We start from the raw sequence: 19,841 nt of genomic DNA, 5'->3' as shown, positions 1-19,841 counted from the left end.
GCAACAATGGTTTAGTTTGATATCTTATTCATTTAGTTGTTGCTTGAACTTTTAAGTTCTTATTTAAAAAAATCATTACCTATACCAATGTTTTGAAGTGTTTCCCTTATGTTTTCTTCTAGGAACTTCATAGTTTCAGATCTTACGTTTGGGTCAACTAGAGTTGATTTTTATGTGTGGTAAGAGGTATGGATCTTACTACATGGTTCTACATGTGTACAGTGTTGCCAGTACCATTTATTGGACAGATTGTTTTTTCTCCAATGTTATGTTCTTGGTATCATTGTCAAAAATTGATCAGCTATATGTAAGTGGGTTAATTTCTGAGGTCTCTATTCTGTTCCATTGATCTATGCATCATTTTTCATTCCAGTACCATGGTGTTTTAATTACTCTAACATTGTAGCATGTTTGAAGCCAGGTATTGTGATCTTTCCAGCTTTATTTATTTATGCTCAGTATCACTTTGGCTATTCTAGTCTTTTGTGGATTCATATAAGTTTTAGGGTTATTTTTCCCATTCTTTAAAGAAGGTCATTGGTACCCTTATGGGGATTTCATTGAATTTGTGGGCAGTATGGCATTTTAATAATATTAAATCCTCTAGTCCATGAGCATGGACTATCTTTCCATTTTTCATATCTCCTATGATTTCTTTTGTCAGTATTTTATCATTTTCACTCTAGAGATCTTTCATTCACTTCTTTGGTTAAATTTATCCCTAAGGATTTTCTATAGCTATTGTGAATGGGATTGCTTTCTTGACTCTCCTCTCAGCAAGATCATTATCAGTATATAAAAATGCTAATGTATGTATGCTGATTTTGTATCCTGCAACTGTACTGAATTTATATAATATCCCATCTTCAGACTACTATACATAGACTTTAGACTCAAATAAGCTTGACAGAGATACTCAATTGAATAAGTACCTAAACAATAATTTATGTTGACCAAACCAATATGGATTTAAATGGCTCTTAATTTCATATTTAGAGGACAGAGTTAGAATTACTCACGGTTTCTTTAAAATCATCTCCCTTTTGTATCTCACCTACTTTAACATTCTCATTTCTTATAGCGTGATACCATGAGACTGCCTGACTTAGAGCTGAATCTCCTACTTGAAGACATTTGCTCTCATTTAATTAATTGACCCAGTGAGTGCTGCTCAAAAGATAGGGCAACTCTTACTTTCCTATTAGATAATTGCACAGTGCCACAATGACACTGCAGAGTTCATCATTTGTAAGATTATATATTAAAAGGTAGAAACTCACAATGAGTGATGATATATGTACTTACAATCCACTTATCTTTATATTACTTGATCCCTTGAAAACACAAAGAACTTGTACAAAAACAAATGTTTTTATGCCTGCAGTTGCAATTCTCTAGTCTGTTGGGTAGCTCCCCCCGCTATAAAGGAAGCATTTATGATTCTGGGTCCAGGAACTCACGGGAGTTTTATGTCAGGGGGAGCCTCATAAACCATTCATACTTGAATTTAGCATTACTGAAGGGCATATTAATGTCAGTAAATCTCAGCTCCAGTGAGCTCGTGCCATCTCAATAAAAAATGTAAATTTTTTTTTTTTTTTCAGAATGGAAGTAAAAACTGATCAGAGACCATTAAAGGAAAATTCCATGACCACCACTTTTCTTTTTTATTGTGCTGTAAGCTTTTTTTTTCTTGGTATGTTAACCATTAGCTAAATGAACACATTTCAAATATTAGACAATTCTATTCACTCCAGAGTCCATTCTTACATAAAACTTAAATTGAAGTCATCTTAAATTTAATAGAAACAGACATGTATTTAGAAACAAGAAGTAGAGTGAGCAGAAAACCCATAAAAACGGATTTTATTTTTATGGGATATAGATAGAGTAGAAAGCAATTTTTAAAGAAACTGCCTAATTGAAGGGGTTCAGAGTAATTTTATTCACTTATTTACACTTATCTAATCCTCTTCCAATAAACACTTTACTCTCATACTAAGAAAACTCTCTAACAGTAGGCAAATCTTGATGAGTTTATGTAATAAACATGAAGTTGAAGCAATGAGAGTTTGCTGTATGAATAAGATCTCTTTTCTCATCTAGTTCGAGGAAGCTTGACTAAAATTTCCTAAAATACTTAGAGAATGCTCAACCATAGAACCACTTTGAACTTCAACTTCCTCATATGTAAAATGAGGTAAATTGGAGTACCTACCTGATAGATTTGTGGGGATTCATTGATGATGATAGGGGGCAGTATTTAGTCTATTAGTGAAGATGTGTATAACCCACATCAGTATTTCTGGGGTTAATTCCTGACTCCAACTACCCACAAATGTAGATCCTGGGAGGAAGTGTGATGACCTAAAGTAATTAGGTCCCTGCCTCCTGTGTGTCTTCCCAGTTGTTGTGGGAATCTAGGGAGTGGATCCACCGATGGAAGCTCTGTCTCTGACAGTCATATAAGAAACAAAAATAATAATAAAAGCAGCATGATTTTGATATAAAATTTGTCCCAAATTTATGGGACAAAACAAAGAGCCTAGCAGCCAATCCATGCTTTTATAACCAACTAATTTTGACAAACATGCTACAAGGTTATATTGGAAAAAAGCCTGTCTTTTCAATAAGTGGAACTGGGAAAATTGTATATTCACATGCAGAGGAATGAACTTGATCCTCTATGTATCACCATGTGTGAAAATGAACTCAAAAGTGGGTGAGGGATCCAAATATAATACCCAAAACTGTGAGACTGCTAGAAGAAAATGAACAGAAAACAGTTCAGGACATTGGAATGCACAAGGATTTTGGGGGTTAGAGCCAAAAGCACAAGAAAGAAAATAAAAAATGGTGAAGTGAAATTTCATCCAACTAAAAACATTCTGCACAAATAAATAAAAAGAAATAAATTTTAAAAAATAAACAGCCTGTATCCAAGTCCCAGCTCCACTTCAGATACAGTTGCCTTTAATACATACCCTGGGAGACATCAGTGATGATCTAAGTACTTTGGTCCTTGTCACCCCTTTGGGAGACCTGAATTTAGTTCCTGGCTCCCAGCTTCAGCTCAGACCTGGTACGGTGGGCATTTGGGGAGTGAATTAGTGGAATTAATCTCTCTCTCTCTCGTCTCTATTTCTGTATTTCTATCTCTTTACATTTCAGATGAAATGAAAATAGACAAATTTAAAAAGTTTTTGTATAGGGGCCGGCGCCATGACACAATACGTTAATTCGCCGCTTGTGGCACCAGCATCCCATATGGGCACCGATTCTAGTCCCAGCTGCTCCTTTTCCAATACAGCTCTCTGCTGTGGCCTGGAAAAGCAGTAGAAGTTGGTTTAAGTGCTTGGGCCCCTGCACCCGCATGCGAGACCAGGAAGAAGCACCTGGCTTCTGGCTTCGGATCCGTGTAGCTCTGGCTGTTGCGACCAGTTGGAGAGTGAACCAACGGAAGGAAGACGTTTCTCTCTCTCTCTCTCTCTCTCTCTCTGTAACTCTACCATTCAAATAAACAATACATAAAAATCTTTAAAAAAGTTTCTGTATGGCAAAGAAAATATTATAGCAAGGAGATAATCTATAGAATGGGGGAAAATATTTGCAAGCTATATATCTGACAAAGGGTTGATAGCAAGAATATATGAGAAACACACAAATCAAAGTCTTTCAAATAATTTACTTAAAATTGGACATTAGGCCTAAAAAGACATCTCCAAAGTAAGATATACAAATCACCAAAACATGCATTTAAAAATGCTCAGTATTACTAATAATCAGGGAAATGTCAATCAAACCTGCAATGAAATATCACCTCATTTCAGTTAGATTAACTTATTTTCACTAAGACAAAAGATAACAAGTATTGGTAAAGATGTAGGAAAGAGGGAACCCTTGCACACTGCTGATGGAGTGCAAATTAGTCCACCCACTGTGAAAAACAATATGGAGATTCCTCAAAAAACTAGAAATACAACTACCGTATGATTCAACAATCACACTCCTGGATACATATCCAAAGAAGATGAAAGCTGTGTATTTGAGTGAGATCTGTACCCCCATGTTTATTGCAGCACTATTCACAATAGCCAAGAGTCTTTCAACTGATAAATGGATAAAGAAAACATATATATTGGGGCCAACCTTGTGGCATAGTGGGCAAAGCCACCACCCGCAGTGCTGGCATCCCATACGGGTGCCAGTTAGAGTCCTGGCTGCTCCACTTCTGATCCAGCTCCCTGCTATGGCCTGGGAAAGCAGTAGAAGATGGCCCAAGTCCTTGGGCCCCTGCACCCATGTGGAAGACCTGGAGGAAGCTCCAGGCTACTGTCTTCAGATCAGCACAGCGCCGGCTGTTGCAGCCGACTGGAGAGTGAACCAGTGGATGGAAGAACACTCTCTCTCTCTCTCTGCCTCTCTTTATCTCTCTGTGTAACTGACTTGCAAATAAATAAATAAATCTTTTAAAAATAAAAAATATATACAAGGGAATTCTATACAGCCATTAAAAGGATGGAATTTCTTCATCATTTCTAGCATCATGAATGGAACTGGAAGTCATTATGTTAATTTAAATAAGCCAAACACAGAAACACAGTACCACATATTGTAACTTATTTGTGGGATTTATAGAGTTGATTTCATAAAAGTTGGGAGTATTAGTGGTTACCAGAGACTGAAGACAATGGGAAAAGGGGATGTGGGTTTAGGGTCCTAAGTTATGGACAGGAGTAAGAAGGTCTGATACTCTATTTCACAGCATAGATAACAATAAGGTACCCATCTTTTTTTCTTTTTTTTTTTCGAACATAAATTTCCAAAGTACATCTTATGGATTACAATAGCTTCCCCCCCATAACTTCCCTCCCACCCACAACACTCCCCTCTCCCACTCCTTCTCCCCTTCCATTCACATCAAGATTAATTTTCAATTATCTTTATATACAGAAGATCAATTTAGCATATATTAAGTAAAGGTTTCAACAGTTTACACCCATACAGAAACACAAAGTGTAAAATACTGTTTGAGTACTAGTTATAGCATTAATTAAACACCTAAGAGTAACTGTGTATTAATTACAGAGTTCAACCAATCGTTTTAAGTAGAACGTAAAAAATACTAAAAGGGTAAAGTATTAAGTTCTTTTTTTTGTTATATAGTTATTTTTTATTTAATAAATGTGAATTTACAAAGTGCAACTTGTGTATTGTTGTGGCTTCCCCCCCAAACCTCCCTCCCTCCCGTGGCCCTCCCCTCCCATCCTGCCCTTCATCGAGTTTCATTTTCAATTACCTTCATATACTGAAGATCAACTTAGTATATACTAAGTCCATCTTTTTTTTCTTAAAGAAAAGCTAGAAGAAGGGATTTTGAATATTTTGACCATAAGGAAATATAATCAGTCTACATAATAAAAGGAGGATTTTGTCACCTAAAGAAAGTAGCAATGAGATTAGCTATGTAGAAATGTATGAAAGAAAATTTTCTAAGTGAGAAGCAGGAAGAATAAACACTTCAGTCTAGCCTAGTTGGTAGAATTGTTAATAAAAATTGAGCTGTAGTAAATGTTTACTACATGCCAAACCATGTGCTAAATATTTTTCATAGGTTGTTCTTTAAAAAAAATTAACTGACATACAGAAATTGCACATGCTTATGGCATATCTTTTGATTTTTCACTATCTTTCAAGTAAATTTTTAGATGACTAATTTTATTGATACTTTTTTAGAACACAAAATCTCTTGTTTAGTGTTGTATAGATCTGATCTACAGGCAAGCACACACATGCACATAAATAGATATACAGCATACAATCTTAAAAAGTTCTGTAATTTTATGGTAGAAGTATGAGTCTGCATAGGAACTTTTGGGGCATCAAAGTGGCTAACCAATAATTGCATAGGGGAGCTGGCTAAGAAGTATATAAAGGGTGGGCAGTGCTGTGGCATAGTAGGCTAAGCATCTGCCTGTGGCACTGGCATGTCATATGGGCACCTGCTACTCCTTTTCTAATCCAGCTCTCTGCTATGGCCTGGGAAAGCAGTGGAAGATGGACCAAGTGCTTGGGCCCCTGTACCCATGTGGGAGACCTAGAACAAACTCCTGGTTCCTGGCTTCATATAACCCTAGAGCTGGCCATTGTGACCATGTGGGGAGTGAACCAGCAAATATAAGACTTTTGTCTCTGTCTCTCCCTCTCTCTGTAACTCTACCTCTGAAATAAAATAAATAAATAAATATCTTTAAAAAAGTGTATAAAAGGCAACTGCCTCTGAGTTTAGTGGTGTGTTTGATACCATAAGTGGTTAGCACAACAGGCAATGAAGAAATGTCCTAGGGTGTCTTGGTCCAGGTTCTTGTCGGTGATCAAGAAGTAGTTTGAGGACAAGATATAGGTCAGTGTCAGGGAAGCAAGACTGATCTGCCTGTAAGTACACACTAAAGAAGGAATGCAGGCTTGCTCAAGGGAGAAGCACAGTCAGTGAGGTTTAAGTTCATCCCTTTATATGATCTGAGGGCATAGGAGGTTGTGTTTTAGGCAGGTTTTAAGACTATTTAGAAGGGGAAGAGTCTGGGCCAGGACTTGAGGGCTTCTTATTTCCTTTCCCTCTTTTTGGAAACTCAGAAGTATCTTTGTGCCAGGTGCATGATGAGAACAGCAGTGTCAGCCATGGTAATTTTATTATAATTATCTTATAATGAGGTAAAGGTCACTGTGGGGATAGAGCAAGAGGCCATATTAGTTATATGGGGCCAGCAAGGGTTGTAAGCATCAAAACAGCTGAAGTTTCAGTTTTCTGCTGCATGCAAAGGGGGTGGGGGAGTTTAAGTGGTACAGGTGGGACTGCAGGGAGGGGCTAGTGACTTCAGTTCCTCCTTGCAGGCTACCTCCCTGCCTATGTCAGATGAAAAGCCTATGTGAGCATAAACTATCCTTGAATCCCAGTGATGTGGATGACCTATGAAAGAAACTCCAGGTTGTCACTGTGCCCACATCTGGCCCAAACTTCAGAGAAGTTAAAGGTGGTGATCCAAAGAGATGGAGCAGCTGTGGGCTCCAGCTGTGGGCCTCCACCAGCAAGACAGACCAAGCAGCCAGTCACATAGGCAAGACCTTTAACAGCACCCAACTCCTTCAGGGAGTAGAGACTGCTGCTTTTCCTTTTGTCTCCCTGATCTTACGCACATTTCTGCTGTTGTCTGCCCTGACCCAGAATCACCAAGGAAGGGAATTCTCAGACCTAGAGTTCCAGTTTACCTAAGCTGACAATGTACAAAACCACTCTTTCTATCTAGGTTCATGTCCTTGTGGGCAAACTACTAGTTTTTAATCCTTTGGCCTTGAATCTAATTGGAAAGACAGAAGACTTGATTTCCTCTTTTCAGCAAAATAATCTCAGATCCACTGAAATCTAACATACCTATAAAAATATTTTCTCACTATTTATTTGAAAGAGCATCACAGAGAAAGAGAGAGAGAGAGAGAGACAGAGAGAGGGAGAAAGATCTTGCATCCACTGGTTCACTCCCCAAAAGGCTGCAACGGCTAGGGTTGGACCAGGCTGAAACCAGGAGCCAGCCTTTTCCTGGTCTCCCACTATGGGGGCAGGGGCTCAAGCACTTGGGCCATCCTCTGCTGCTTTTCCAGGTGCATTAATAGGGAACTGGCTCAGAAGTGGAGCAGCCAGCCCCTGAAGTCTCTTCAGATCTTAACAGAGCAGTTAAATACATGAGCAACCTCCTAGGGGCGGTCATTGCAACTCAACCCCTCTGTCCCCTTCATTGGTGCTTCCTGAACAGAGTCCTGGAAGTGATTGTAGGCCTCCTGCCATAGAGTCTCTGATCTATAGGTCTGAATCAAGGACAAGAATCTTTGTTCCTAACAAATTCCAGGTGACATTGATGCTAATGCTGGAGTCACAGCTTGAAAGCCACTCTTCCAAAAATGGCTGACAACAAAATCAGAACTACCCAGGGTACTTGGTAAAATACAGAGATTCATGACCTAGCCATATCACTGAATCAGTATCTTCATTTGGGGTAGGAGGTGGGTATTTTAGTTTTGGAAAAGTTCTATAAGTAGCTATGAGGTACACATCAATTTTAAAACCACAGTTTGAGATTTTTCACATTTCTTGTTGTTAACATGTTCATAGTTATCAGAAAAGTAGAGAAGAATTCTGAGATGGAATATGATGTGAAATACAGAATTCAATAATGTTTAGCTGGCTTCCATGCAGGACATAACTATAGCTAACAATTATATAATAGTTGCTGATAACAGGTATTGCATATGATGAATAAACTGAATGGCAATGCTATGGAGAATATAGCGCTGCTATTATTCCAATTTTGCAAGAGAGGATACTGAAGTGTGGCAAGCTAAGATGCCCCCTGTCACATGGTTACTAAGTGAAAGAGCCATTATGAAACCCAGGTGTTTGGGCTCCAGAGTCTGAGCTCTTGATTGCCATGCTGTATTGACTTACCCAGGCTCTTAGCTTCTGGTTATTTCCAAAAATAGCAGTCAGCCTTTTCCAAACTTGATTATGGATCATTTCCTCTGCCTCCTTTTCATTCTGGATGAGCTTCCAGAGCTAGTGTTCCTAGAACACATTCTGGAAAACATTGCTGTAGAAACTCTAAAATCTATCTTTGGATTAAACTAGATGACCTAAGTGTTAGTTATTCAGGCAAATACACACGACTCTTGTGTAGAGCTCATTTACTGAGGAATTGTCCTTTGGTGAAGAGCCATTAGCTTATAAGATGACTACACTGAAACCTAACCCTGTGGAAATCAGGCTAGTGCCCCTTGTATGAACAACTGTCCTGCTTACATATCTCTGGGCTTGGTAACTGGAATAAATATGACTTTAATGCTGAGTACCTGACCTTTTTTTTTTTTTATCTCAGAGATGCTTTGAATCATGTTTTAATGCTTGATTTTGCTACTGGAAAAAAAGGACTTATCCTTTAAGTGTATATTATTGTTAGCAATAACTAATACTTTAAAAAAAGACTTTTTAAAATTACAGACTACAATTTTCTAGTAAATGATCATGATGACGAGGTAGGCGATGAGAGTGAGGGGGGAGGTAGAGAGATTTTGGAGAAATTTTATCTCAGAAAGGAATACTGAAATGATAATACGTTTATTTTCTCTTTTAACACACTTAGAGACTGTGCACAAATTTATAAAATAAAAACTGGATCGTGTTGATTATTTATCTAGCTTTCCAGATAAAATTATGGTAGCTTAGTAAGACATCTTTCACATTTGACTTTCATTATAAGATATAGAAGGTCATTTTTGCAGAAATATTCAAGAGCTTCATCAATTTTCCCAAGGGCTTTTCTTGATCCTTTGATATTCAAATCCTTTGCTTTTGAAGCATACACCAGTGATGTCTTCCTCATCCATTTTTCCTAACTTAGTTGTTAACCACTCTAACTCTTCCAGATTCTCATTTGCCACTGGCTTGTGATTCAAGCAGTTATTCAATCTGACTTTCGTCTTCAACAAGCCCTGCATTTGTTTCCAGGGTTGGCAATTTCACTAAACAATGCCCTGTACATTTGCAATGTGCAATTGCAATAACCATTGAGAGACTGATAAAGGACTCCACAGTGGTAAAGACAGACACTTAGGTTAGCATCTAAGTTAACACTCCTTAGTGAAGATCTTTGTAAAGACTTTGCTTTCTTATGCAATCCTTGTAATTTCTGGGATTCTGTTAATTAATTCAAATCGGAAAGATCCTTCTCTAGGTAAAATTTCATGGTAAAAATTCATTCATTTACTACCTTTGTTTTATCTTTTTAAATTAATTCTAATGTATATTAGAATATTTAAAATATTTACATATTTTATGAGCAAAGACGTAGTACATTTTAGAAAGGTTGAAAGTGTAACAGGAAGACTGAGGGCATTAATATTACACATTTTGTATAATCTCCTTCTTCATGCTGTTGTTTAGCTCCACTGTGTCTGAGGGTTTGAATGATACCCTTCACTTTGTAGGGACTTTGACTCATGACGTTTTGATCGGTCATCTTTCAAGTTTTATGTCTCCAGTTAAGCCTCATGACACTTTAAGAGCATGTCTGAAAGCTCTTCTTTCTGTTTCTGTTTTCCAAATGTTTACATGGATCTTTATATTATTTAAATGCACGATAGGTCCAGCTGTCAGCAATGGCGACATCCATTTCTCGAGAAAATGAAGGATAAAATGACTCACTGCAGCTCTTTGTCCAAAAGGCAAGTGAGAAACATTTTAACAAATATATGTAATCCTCACAGCTAATTATGATTTTTCTCATTTCAATTTTAATTATTATTTTTTTAATCCACACTTCCTTTCATCCCTCATGGCAGTTCCATTGTCATTAAAAGTACTGCTCTATTGTATACATCCTCTATTCATATTCATGAGGTCAAGACCATTCAACATCATTAACTGTGCAGTCTGATTGGCTGACTGTCCCTCAGTGGCTTAGAGTGATACTGATTAACAAAAGGCACCAGAGCCTCTGCCACAGATAGGAAGGATAATTATGTAGGACCCTAAATGGGGACTCCAATCATCTGACAATGCCCATTGGACTTGCATAACATTAGTACATTATCTATCATATCACTATGATTAGGTACTATTTAATTATTATTTTTAGGGGAATTATCCCCAATAAATATGACTAATACCTACCAATTCAGCTCACTGGTTTTTCTGGGTTTTCTAGAAAGGATTTTCATTTCAGCTAGTATATTAACGTTTCTTAAATGACAATTAGCCAGAATTAGTAAGATATTTTCAGGAATATCCTGGAACCTAATGGGAGTATTGAATTGAATATAGATTGTTCTACTCCAGGCCAGTAAAGTAGGACTGCCTTTTGTCTCACTACAGCTTTGAGCTCTGAGGTTGGAAGGAGGAGTTTCCCTACTTCTACTTCTTCCAGGACACCAGAGCCATATAACCTCCTGCATTGCGTTGAACCTCCCTGGATTTCTGATTCTTTATCTATAGAATGAAGGAGATTGGAGAAAATGGTGCAGAAGCCACTTTCCAGAATTAGATTTCTGTGATTTTATATAAATGCATGTCTATTTTACTTCATGAATAGGATTTGTATCAAGATTGCATAGCCTGGATGGTAGTTTATAAAGAGGCCTTAAAAGCTGAGTCTTTAGATTATAGTAAGTACATAAAATAATTTCCTGGATTGTGGGAAGAATTTATTAGAACTTTTTAAAAGTTATTTTAAAATATTATTTGAAAAATTCTTATTATATATTTATGCTTATATCCTTTAAGATTTATAAGCCCTTAATTTGTACCAGGCCCTATTTATTCTAAGTACTTTGAAATTACCAAACTTATTTAATCCATCAGCAATGTTGCGAAGCAAATACTCATTAATTTTACTGATGTGAAAATTGAGACACAAAGCTCTAGAAATTGCAAAAGATTGTACGAAATCTGAAATGTTTTATTGTGGACTCAGCCCATGTGTGAGTTCAGCTTTGTAACTATGCAATATTACTGTAGTTTTATCTAAAATATACACCAAGTAATGAATGACCATAATATAGGAAGTGTGGTAGACATATTCTAGGGTGATTCCTCCAACACCATGGTTCCTAGATGCTGATTTTTTTTTTAGAAAGATTTAGTTATTTGAAAGTTTACACAGAGAGTTGAGAGGCAGAGAGAGAGAGAGAAAGAGAGAGATGGGGTCTTCCATCTGCTGGCTCACTCCCCAGATGGCCACAACAGCCAGAGCTGCAACTATCCAAAGCCAGGAGCCAGGAGCTTCTTCCAGGTCTCCCATATGGGTGCAGGGGCTCAAGGACCTGGGCCATCTTCTACTGCTTTCCCAGGCTATAGCAGAGAGTTGGATCAGAAGTTGAGCAGCAGGGTCTTGAACTGGCACCCATATGGGATGCCAGTGCTTCAGGAATATGAACACACACAAATATCTTTTTGGAATGGAAAACATTATTTTGAAATGAAAAAAAATGTAACAAACAAATTGCAAAAGAGGATCATCACAATTAACATAAAAGATCCAGTGGAAAACTTTTAATCCCTAGAACTAAAAATATGAGGATATCAATATGTGAAAGGAAAGATCAGAGGTTTTGGGGAACAGCAGGAGAGACAATTACCTTGGAAGGTGGAGACAAGAAGTAGATAGAAGAGAGCAAAGATAAACTAAAAAGATAAATGAAAGAAAACTTTGAGCTAAAAATCCAAGTCTATCAGTTTAAAGGCTTTTACCACACAGGATGGGTAAGATATTGTCCTAGGTATATTTTTACAAAATTACTGAATTTTCTGAGAAAATGTATATTCTTTTGGAGAAAAGACAAACTATTTTAAAAGATAACAGCCTAAATTGGCACCACACTTGGTGAGGACCATTTTGGGTTCTGTTGGATAGTGGAATAGCATCTATGTAGTATTGGCCTATGATTGCCCCATCTAAGTGCAAAATGGCCAGACAATACTTGAGTACTGGGTGTCAACAATATTTATATGTGGAATAGGTAACTAACAGTGTTTTCAGAGAGAGAGCTGTTGAGGATTTTCTTCATAGTGGGCTGGGTTAAAAGGATTCAGGAATTGATTTATTGAAAAGCATATATAAGTATAGGCATTTGCCCTCATGTTTAAGCCATCATGGGGAACCCGCACATCCTATAATGAAGTACCTAGGTTTGAGTCTTGGCTCTGCTATTGATTCCAGCTTCTTGCTAATTTTCAGGAGGTGATGGCCCAAGCAGTCAGATTTCTGCCACTGATGTAGGAGACCCGTATTGAGTTCCAGGCTCCCAGCTTTGGCCTGGCAATTTAGGCATCTGGGAAGTGAACCAAAGAATAGGAATGCTATCATTTATCTCTGTTGTGCTCCCCCTCTGTTTCTCAAATATATAAGTCAAAACAAAACTGGAAAATTATATTTAGGGGCAAACCTTGGCTTAGCAGTTGAGATGCTGGTTAAGATGCTGGAATCTCACATCGGAGTGCCTGAGTTCAATGTCTGACTCCAGCTACTGATTCTAAGGTTCTAGGCAGCAGGTGATGGCTCACATGGGAGATCTGAGTCACTTTTCCACCTCTTGTCTATGATTCTGACTCAAATATAGCTTCATAAAAATGTTGTTTTATATCTTTGTCAAACCAATGATTAATAATGTTATACTACTATAGTTTTAATGATCTGTGATTCCTTTAAAATTTACTGTATATGGCTGAAATGGTCATTTTTCCATTCCTGGTCACTAGACATTTGAGGACTGAAAATGGGAGCTCTCTCTCACTGTCACTTTTACCTGTTTCTTTGTAAAATTAATTTAAAAATAAATTTAGATAAAATTATTTAACAGAGTGTGTTAGTAAAAGTTACTATTTCTATGGAGGAAATAAAATTGAATACTACTGAAATACTACAAAATGAATAAATTCCAGATATTCTGAAAGAGAAAATCATATAAGGACACACACTATGTCATTAACATTTACAATTTCAAGGAGGCAGGAGAAAAGAAATAGGATAGAGAAGTTATGTGTTTGTATGATATGGAATAACTCATGAAGATAAATGTATTTCCTATTTTAGTTTGAAATATATTTAAAATGGAAAATGGAGCAAGGTTTATTTTATCTTCTGTAAATGATGACTTAAACAACATGTAAATGGTTCTATTTTCACTTTATGTGATAGGTTCCATTTCCATTATTAGAAATTTTTAAATCCAAAAACAGAGTTTAGTCATTGTAACAAGTCAATTTAAGTAAAGATTCTGTCTTTCTCTCTCCATTTTTTGTTTATTTGCTGCCCGTCCTCATTTCATATTTCATTATCATTGTAAGCTCCTTGATACATATTTTTCCAGCTTTGTATTTATACATTCATGGAATATAGTTGACAAAAGGCATCCACAAAAAAAGATCTGGGTACTTCATATGCTCATTACAGCTGGGTTTCATTCCTTCTGTGGCCCTTCCAACGGACCAAGAACTATAGTAAAAGTCATGAAGCTGAACTGATACCTTCAAATAGAGCATTATAGGATCATCCTCACTCTGCATTTCTATCTCCTCCCACAGTCAGAATGCTTATTTCCAATAATAGTAGAGTGAACATTTTTGTTTCATAATACATGTAAAATTGTTTCATGTTTACTATGCTATACCAATACATTACAAAAAACAAGCCTTACAATTATAGTTTGGGATTTCTTTGCAAACTAACTCATTTAAAATGTAACTCATTTAAAATATAGTTAAATTATTGTGTGCAGAAAATATTTAAATTGATTATTTTATATGTGAGTTTGTGTTATCAATTTGACATACAGTTAGGTTCTTCTGTGTCTGCACATGTCATATTTTAGAGTTGGCTCTTTTGTTTTTTTTAACTTGCTATGATTTTTGAACATGTCAAGCATTTGCATATTTGAAAGGTCAAAACTATATAAAAAACATCTACTGGAGATGTCTCACTTCAATCCCTTTACCCTTCCCACCCATGACCCACCACTTTGTTAAAACTATTTTCAGCTAGCATCTGAATTATTCTTCCCATCTGCTTCTTGCAAAAATAAGTATCTTCACGTTCATACAACTGATTTATTTACGTATTGTTATGCTTTCTTGTTTTTTTTTTTACAAAAAACTCTCATAAAACATATTTTCTTTTGTACCCTGTTCTTTTATTTATTAATACGTATTGGAAATCATGTCATACTATCGCAGTGGACTTCCTCGTTTTCTTTTTAAGGCTCACAGTTCCATGTGATTGTTCTACAGATCATAAACATACTTTTATAATGAAAGAACAGTGTTAAAGCCTTACAAAGTAAAGGAAAATTGAACAGTAGGAAAGTGATCAAGCACAGTTACACTACAGTTGTGCTGGTGGGTTGCAGTGGGAACCACAGGATTAATGGACTGTGGCATAAGTTTTTATACCCACAGTTCTTGGGTCTGTATGAGGCAGATCTGAAACATAAATTCCACACATATAGCCACTGTGCTCAAAGTTATACATTAGGTAGGCGACTGGTAACACTGTTTACATTTGCCTAGGTATTTGGCACCCTCATGGTCTGCAAAGCTTTAATTAGTGATTTCACATGAAAATTGATCCTAGGGAAGTTATATCTGTGATTAAGAAATATGAAACTCAGGCTGGCGCCGTGGCTCAACAGGCTAATCCTCCGCCTTGCAGCGCCGGCACACCAGGTTCTAGTCCCGGTTGGGGCGCCAGATTCTGTCCCGGTTGCCCCACTTCCAGGCCAGCTCTCTGCTGTGGCCAGGGAGTGCAGTAGAGGATGGCCCAAGTGCTTGGGCCCTGCACCCCATGGGAGACCAGGAGAAACACCTGGCTCCTGCCTTGGGATCAGCACGGTGCGCCGGCTGCAGTGCGCTGGCCGCGGCGGCCATTAGAGGGTGAACCAACGGCAAAGGAAGACCTTTCTCTTTGTCTCTCTGTCTCTCTCTCACTATCCACTCTGCCTGTCAAAAAAAAAAAAAAAAAAAAAAAAAAGAAAAATATGAAACTCTTCTCGAGACAGAATTCCACAAGCAGGTAATGAAGGATATTTCAAGGAATGAGGAAGGGCTCTGATATGATAAAAAGAATTATGAAGCTGACTAAGCAAATAATAAGATGAAAATCTGATAAACTAGACAGAACAATTGTAATAAAGAATATAAAAATTGTGTTTAAAATGGTTAAGCACATAAAAGAATAATGAAAAGTAAAAATATATGGAGTTCCATAAACAAATAGAAAATTAAATCACATTTCTAAAAGAGAAAATTTTGAAATTACAAACTCAATAAATAAATTAAACAACTTATAGATCACAAGAAAGACTGGTAAAGTTGAAAATAGATATGACAGTCATTTAGAGTGAAGTTTGAGAAATAAAGTAATGGTAATTATGAAAATATACTAAGATAAATGCAGGAAAGATAAGAAAGTCTAGTAGAAGAGTTTATAACCAAAAATGAATAAAGAGGAAAAAAGTAATTTTCAAATATAAGAATAAAATATTTCCAGAATGGGAAAAAGAAATGACTTCTTTTCTTAAAATTTTGTTTAAAGAATACAACTTCATGTTTTTAATATATACAGATTTAGTAAAAAGATGATTCTCCCCTCCCCCATACCCTCCCATCCATCCCACCTTTCTTCCTCATCCTTCATCCTTTCCCATTCTTATTTTTACAGAGGTCAATTATCAGTTAATTTTTATATTCGTAAGATAAGCACTACACTGAGAGTCCACGGATTAGTGTGAAGAAAAAAAGAACAGAACAAAACCAACCAAACAAGAAAAACATTGTTCCTTGACAGTCAGGCAATGGCTGTTCACAAGCATCACATCCCAAAATGTCAATTTCTCTCATATAGATTACAATTTAAGTACTCTACCAGAAAACACAGATCAGAGAGGCCATATGGTATTTGCCTTTTGGGGACAGACTTATTTCACTAAGTATAATGGCTTCCAGTTGCATCCATTTTATTGTAAATAACAAGATTTCAATTTTGTTTTACCACTGTATAGCATTCCATAGTGTATATATAGCATAATTTCTTCTTGATGGAAATATGGTTTTATTCCATATCTTAGCTATTGTGAATTGAGCCACTATAAACATGGAGGTACAAATCATTTTTTTCAAATGCTGATTTCACTTCCTTTGGGTAAATTCTAAGGAGTGGGATGGTTGGTCATATGGCAGGTCTATATGCAACTTTCTGAGATATCTCCATACTGTCTTCCACAGTGGCTGTACTAGTGTACATTCCTACCAACAGTGCATTAAGGTACGCTTCTCCCTATATCCTCAATAGCATTTGTTGTTTGTTGATTTCTGTATGAAAGCTATTCTAACTGGCTTGAGGTGAAACCTCATCGTGGTTTTGATTTACATTTCCCTGATGGCTATTGGACATTTGAATTTCCTCTCTTGAAAAATATCTACCCAGATCCTTTGCCCATTTCTTGACTAGGTTGTTTGTTTTGTGGTTGTTGAGTCTCTTGAGCTCTTTAAAGATTCTGGTTGCTAATCTTTTCTCAGTTGCATAGTTTGTGAATATTTCCTCCCATTCTGTCAGTTGCCTCTTCACTTTGCTGAATGTTTCTTTTGCAGTGCAGAAGCTTTCTTAGTTTGGTGTAATCCCATTTGTTAATTTTGATTGCCTATGCTTCTGAGATCTTTTCCAAGAAGTCTTTCTCTATGCCAATGTCTTGTAGGTCCAAATGTTCTCTAATAATTTAATGGAATCATGTCATGGATTTAGGTCTCTGATCCATTTTGAGTGCATTTTTGCATAATGTGTAAATTAGGGGTCTTGTATCATACTTCTGCATGTGGAGATTCAGTTTTCCCAGAACCATTTGTTGAAGAGACTGTCTTGGCTCCAGGGGTTGATTTAACAAACAAGTAAAAAAACCACAAGATTATCTCAATAGATATAGAGAAACCATTTGACAAAATTCAACATCCTTTTATGATGAAAATCTTAAGCAAATTGAGTATGGAAGGAGCATTCCTCATCACAATGAAAGCAGTTTATAATAAACCCACAGCCAGCATCCTAAGGAATGGGGAAAAATTTGAGGCATTCCCATTAAGATCCAGAACCAGACAAGGATCCACACTCTCGCCATTGCTATTTAATACAGTCATGGAAGTTTTAGCCAGAGCCACCAGGCAGGAAAAAAAAAATCAAATAAATACAAATAGGGAAGGAAAAAGTCAAACTATCCCTATTTGCTGATGATGTGATTCTATATTTCTATATATTTGGAACCCAGAACATTTCATGAAGAGACTATTGGAATTCATAAAAGAGTTTGGTAAAATGGAAGATTAAAATCAACACACAGGGCTGGCATTGTGGAAGATGGCCCAAGTTCTTGGCCCCCTGCACCTGCATAGAAGACCTGGAAGATGTTCCTGGCTCCTGGCTTCAGATCAGCTCAGCTCTGGCTGTTGCGGTCATCTGGGAAGTGACCCATCAGATGGAAGACTTCTCTCTCTCTATCTAGCTCTACCTCTCTCTGTAACACTGTATTTCAAATAAATAAAATAAATCTTAAAAAAAATCAACACACAAATATCTATTCCTTTAAAGGACAAAGAGGTAGCAACCCCACTAGATTTAGAGTGAAATTTCGAAATACTAAAGAGAAAGAGCAATCATTGGCATAATGATAAAGAGGATAGAAGAGGATAGATTACTGTCAAATAAACAAAGTCCAATGCAAATAGCCTTAGAGGGAAAGTATTGTCATCTTAAAATTCATTATCAGCGATTTAGAGAAGCGATGAAAATTAGCATCTAACAACCCAGGTTCCAAAGAGGTAAAACAAAAACAGAGCATTATAAGGAGAAATTGATAGATCTACACTTTAGGTATACTTTAAGGTATTTCTGTTAATAATTTATAGGCAAATCAAATATTAGTATTGTCTAAAAATGATAATAAATCCCTTAATAAACATTTGCAAATATTTTTCCTAATCATGTTTATTTAAGTGCATATAGGACATATAAAAAATTGTGCATTTATACTACAAAGAATATCTCAAAAATATTTAAAAGTTGATAATTTACAGACCATGTTCTCTCTGAAGTAAAGTTAGTAGAAGTAAGAATGAGAGAGAGAGAGGAGAATTTATGAACTCTTCGATACGATTTAACTAGATAAAGAAGAAGGGGTGAAGTATGGATAGTAGTCAAAGTACTTGGGCCCTGCACCCACATGGGAGACCAGGAGAAGCACCTGGCTCCTGCCATTGGATCAGCGTGGTGCGCCAGCTGCAGCGTGCCGGCCATGGCGGCCATTGGAGGGTGAACCAACGGCAAAGGAAGACCTTTCTCTCTGTCTCTCTCTTTCACTGTCCACTCTGCCTGTCAAAAAATAAAAATAAAAAATAAAATAAAAAACAAAAAAGAGGTATTATTGTAGACCTAGAGAAGAACTCTAGTAGATCACCATGAAGTGAGAGAAGATTTGGTACATTTGACTCAAAGGAGGACAATGTGCTTGGAATTCCATGGTATAGGAAGACAGTTAGGGTATACAGTGCTGAAAAGATAAGTAGAAGGTCTATTAAATAATTATTGTTGTTGGCTGGCGCCATGGCTCACTAGGCTAATCCTCCACCTTGCGGCGCCAGCACACCGGGTTCTAGTCCCGGTCAGGGCACCGGATTCTGTCCCGGTTACCCCTCTTCCAGGCCAGCTCTCTGCTGTGGCCAGGGAGTGCAGTGGAGGATGGCCCAAGTGCTTGGGCCCTGCACCCCATGGGAGACCAGGAGAAGTACCTGGCTCCTGCCATCAGATCAGCGCGGTGGGCCGGCCGCGGCAGCCATTGGAGGGTGAACCAACGGCAAAGGAAGACCTTTCTCTCTGTCTCTCTCTCTCACTGTCCACTCTGCCTGTCCAAAAAAAAAAAAACAAAAAAACAAAAAAACAAAAAAAAAACTAATTATTGTTGAATCATGTATTTTTTTGTGAGCCAAGACTTTGTTTTTTATTTGGAAACTATGCAAAATATTGAAAGGTTTAAGAAAAGCGGCAGGCATGACTAGTTTGGATGAGGAAATCTTCTCTTGCCTGCTACCCAGAGGCTGAACAGAATCAGACTCGAGTAGAAGTCTGAGGGAAGTTAGAAATTAAAGTTGTGAATCAGCGCGGAGATATGGGAATTTGAACTAAGATGGGAGCAGGAGGAAAGGTCGAGATGACAGCAAATGAATTTATGTAAGAGAGGTTTAAGAGGACAAATTTACATGA

This window comes from Oryctolagus cuniculus, chromosome 3, assembly GCF_051225735.1.
Source record: "Oryctolagus cuniculus isolate XC-2025 breed Fujian yellow rabbit chromosome 3, ASM5122573v1, whole genome shotgun sequence".
In the NCBI taxonomy this organism is placed as follows: domain Eukaryota; kingdom Metazoa; phylum Chordata; class Mammalia; order Lagomorpha; family Leporidae; genus Oryctolagus; species Oryctolagus cuniculus.
Note: the sequence above shows the minus strand (reverse complement) of the source record.